At 42.1% G+C, this 4,502-nt stretch overlaps 1 pseudogene; it reads right to left on the bottom strand.

The window, feature by feature from the left end:
* Window positions 1–2,257: 2,257 nt before the first annotated feature.
* LOC114688335 lies at window positions 2,258–2,501 on the bottom strand (annotated as a pseudogene).
* Between the last annotated feature and the right edge of the window lie 2,001 nt (window positions 2,502–4,502).

Genomic DNA, 4,502 nt, shown 5'->3' with positions numbered 1-4,502 from the left:
GTAGTCCTAGAAGCCTTTTAAAAATGATCTGAGGACCCATTACTTAAGAGGCAGGCGAACAGTCCAGCCAATAGGACAACATTCATTTTTACTTACGGTTGTGATGTATTTGCTCTCGTGTAGTGTGTCGCGTGCCCTAGCTGTTGTCTTTAGATATGTGGTGTTGTCGTTTCACTGGTGCTCTCCTCAGAACATCAGAAGTAGTTCATGTTGTCTCCAAGTTGGTTGTGTGTATGTGTATGTGTCTCCCAGCAGTGTGTGTATGTGTTGTCTTGTGTATGTTGTGTATGTGTGTTAATGCGTGTTTGGATAGTGTTAGATTTGGTGGCGATGGATTCATTTGTAGTGATTACTAAGAATCATGTTTGTGTAGTGTATGTTGTACTGCCCATTGTTATTGATACGTGTTGTTGACTTGTGGTGAATTTAAATAGAGTTGCGTGTCGCCAGCTTGTGTTACTATGTATATGCTGTAGTGCTCTAGCTCCTCTACTTCCTCTTGCAGGGTTGTGCCAACCTCAGTTCTTCCTGTCTTCCACAGACATGTGCTAAACCTGGGAGCACCTGCTGAGGCTTATTCAGTGATCTAGACCCACCTACAAAAGCCAAAGTACTGCGGATCTTGGCATGCTCGATACTTCCTGGCTCTCTCAGTGACGCATGCGTATAAATATAGCCGTGCAGACTGCAAGTCTTTTGCGGGGAGAGAGACTGTGTCTTACCTCTGTTCTCTTACCTTTTTACTACCAATGGGAACCTTGTTTCTTCTGCCCTTCTCCATAACTGCTTTCCAAATTCAGAAGCTATAGATTCTTCATGTTATTGTTTTTCCTCTAAGCTCTGAATGAGCTTCATTTAAATCTGCATTGGTGAATCACTAGTACGTCTATGTGCTTTGGTTTATTCACTGTGTATTTGCATTTAATAGACAAGTTTTCCTCTCATGGGGAAAGAAAACTAACAAACATGTAAAGCTGAGGAATGTTAGGACTCAGTAGCTGTTGGCTGCCCCCTAAATCTTTGTGGGAAGGATTTTGTAGGCAATACAGACAGGATCCCCGGGGAACAATTTCAGGGCAGAGAGAGGTGAAATGAATCTCGTATAGGTGAACAGTGAAATATATACTCATTAAGACATAAGTTGAGGTGGGGAGAGGAAGTAGAAGGGGCTAGAGACCTCAGAAAGAAAGCAGTAGTTATAGACTCCTGGGAAGATAAAGTGTTGGAAAAGTTGAAGTCAAGAATACCAGTTGAGGGCATTGTATTACTTCCTCTTGGGAAAAAGAAGCCTCAGGGTCAATTCATTTGTTTTGGACTAATAACAAAAACGCTCTTGGCAGAACTCTGCAATTTAAAAATACACAGAAAACAAACCCACAGAGGGAAAAGCAGCCTACAGCATGTGACCACCATTGTCCTAAGAACACTGAATTACAAATCAATGAGTGACTTGAAAGGAGATTAAAATTTGTATTTGGGAGTCTATTTTTGAGCCTTTCTTTCCTAAGGCTGGGCACAAAGGTTGTATGAAGTTCAGCTTGCTCTTTGTAAGATAATCTAAAGCACCTTTTCCACCTTCTTCTCTAAGATCCAGCAGCAAAAACACTTCTGATCACAGCTTCTCGAAGTATAATTACTTTGTCAAAGAAAAATATAATTAGAACTGATATTTTAAAATGTACCATAATTATGTTTAAGGATTTGATAATTTGTTCACGTATGAAATGTTCTGTTAATTTAGCAACAAGCAACAGTACTGAAGTCAGGAAATGATCTGACAGTGTTTCTTTTTTTTCCTGTTTTAAAAATACCATCTCTTCTCCCCCTTTGTCTATTGAAAGAGAGAGAGAGAGAGAGAGTCAGTTTCAGCAGTGAATTGAATTAAATGCTTGACACAGCATTATGAGCATCAGGGCCAATTATTTCCTGTGTTCCTCCAATTCTCACTTGTCTGTACCATTGCAACAGCAGACAAATGAACAGGAGCGGCCCTCTGGATTCCACAGCACCCGCAGACTCTTTCTTCCTAACCTCACCAGCATCAGTCTCTTACTCGATCCTTGTACTTCTTCCTTTCCTCCCCTAAAAACACCTACAACCCCATTTCCCTTCTGCTGGTCTCCTTTCAAAAGAACCTTTTTTAAAAAAAGTTTCAAAGGTACTTTACTTTCCCCCCAATATGTCATATTTTAATGAGTATGTGATTCTTTGACCTGGCATCAGTTATGAGTTGGTTTTGAAACAATTCCTTGCATGGCTACTGATCTCTCCATTCCTTGGGGGTAGCTTTGCCAACAGGGGACAGGTTCTGTTCCATTCCACTTTGTCTTGCTGTGTATGCCCAGGCAAAAACACAGGCGAGATGTCACCTGCTAACATAGCAGCACTGTCATATTTGTCATGGAAACTGGGTGTTGTTTCTGGTGGCTCTGCCTTGCCACCACCTGCTGAATACTTTGAACTTAGAGATGGCTTAGTGCGGTTTTGGCCAAGGGCAACATTGTGGAGAAGATGTAACTGTGGTGACCACAGCTGCTGCCTCGGTGCAAATTCGCTGCAGCTACCCCTGCAAAGAGCCCTGAAACACAAAATCTCAAAGAACCTTCCACTTGGTAACAATTTGATAGTTTTCCTGTGACTGGTTTGTTTCTTGCCTTGTTACCTATGTGCTGATTTGTATCAGGTGAGCTTTTTGGAATACAATAGTTTTGGGGAATTGAAATGATTAATTTTTCCGTTTAAAATATGAGAGAGACTCAAAACCTCCCCTTTTACAGTTGGTTAGAAAACAGAAATGTGCTGCTGAACAGCCCGAGTGCTGATGAGGTAACCAGAGCCCTGGAGGATGTGCTGGGTGGCAGCGCCCGAAGTGTCTCCACAGAGGGCTGTGAGCTAGAGCCGGGAACCTGGGCTCTGCGGGATTGGATACAATACGGGGAAATGTGCTCCTTTGTTCCTTGTAACACTTACGCTGTAAAAAAGAAAGAAGAAAAGCAAACAAACAGTGATGAATTGGTGCCGCTTCCTTGCATCCGAGTTTAGAATTTCCAAAGCCAACAGGAATAGAGGACCTGTCCCCTGCGTTTCTTTTTGCTGTGCTCCTTCTTGTCTGTGTCTTCTTCATTCCTGGTGCCTTGGCACTGGGAGGAGGGGGTGGATCTCACGTGTGCTGTTTGGACCGATGTGGAGGATGGGTAGAGTGGAAGCCTTGTTGTCATCCTCTGGCCTAGAGTGCGGCCCCCTCAGAAGTCATTTAGCAATTACTGTTATTTACTTCAGTTTTCCTAAGATGTGAAGAACTGTTGATAGCGTCTTTGCTTGTTGTCAACGATGTCCAGTTGTTCCCATGCTAGGTTAATACCACCTAGCACATCGTGAGGCGGAGCACTCTTCTGGGACTGCAGTATTTTCTCCTAGGCTTCAAATTTTGATTAACTGATGTTGACTCTCACTTAAAAGTCACAAATTTCTAGTCAGTTCTTTGTTTTCCTCTTTCCTTCCAACTAATTTCTAATTGGCATAAATTCTGCAATAGTTCTTTTCCAATTTCGCACTTAAAGTGAAAATATGTAAGGGAATTATTTGAACAAAATGCAGTTTTTCTTATTATTAAATTTTATTCTGTGCTCAGGGTGACTAGTTGGGCTTAGACTAATTGGAAGACCACAGCAACGCCTTTAAGGAATGTAAATGTCAGTCAGTCTCTTAGTCTCTCTAGGCCAGCAGTTCTCAGGGGGGTACCTAAGGCCACAGGAAAACACAGTTATTTATTTACATTACAATTCATAACAGTAGCAAAATTACAGCTACGAAGTAGCAACAAAATTGATTTTATGGCTGGGGTCACCACAGCATGTGGAGCTGTGGAAGGGTCACAGCATGGGGAAGGTCCAGAACTGCTGTTGAGCCTTTCTTCCACTCGGACCTGATTCTGGTTTGCGGAAATACGATGGAGAAGAAAATGACAATCACTTAGACAATTAAAGCAATTGAGCGAAAGGAAGAAATTCAACGCTGGCTTTGGGTTGGAATAAAGTAATGAATTCTCACTTGTGATATACATTGTTTAGTCAAAATTTTTGAATACTTTTTTATTTTTTGAGATTATAACATTATTATACCATTTCACCCTTCCTTTCCCTCCCTGGAAAGCATCTCATGTGCTTCCCTTTGCTCCCTTATGGCCTTTTATCCTTTAATTGTTGAACACACACACACACACACACACACACACACACACACACACACTGCACACACACTGCACACATTAATACACCTGCTCAGTTCAGTTCATAGAATGTTACTTTTGTGTGTGTATGCTTTCAAGTCTGACCATTTGGGACAGACTCTCCGGCTGGCGTGCTCTTCCCCAGAAGACTGTCTCTCCCACTCTCATCCTTCCTTAGTTGCTGTAGTTCTTTGTGGAGGGTTGAGACCTTCGGAGCTTTCTTCTTCTGTGCTAGCATGTCTAGTGGTGTAGTCCTAGTTCAGGTCATGTTTAT

The sequence above is a fragment of the Peromyscus leucopus genome, chromosome 3 (assembly GCF_004664715.2).
Source record: "Peromyscus leucopus breed LL Stock chromosome 3, UCI_PerLeu_2.1, whole genome shotgun sequence".
Lineage (NCBI taxonomy): Eukaryota > Metazoa > Chordata > Mammalia > Rodentia > Cricetidae > Peromyscus > Peromyscus leucopus.
The sequence above is the reverse complement of the archived record's forward strand: the minus strand, read 5'-3'. Positions and strand labels throughout refer to the sequence as shown.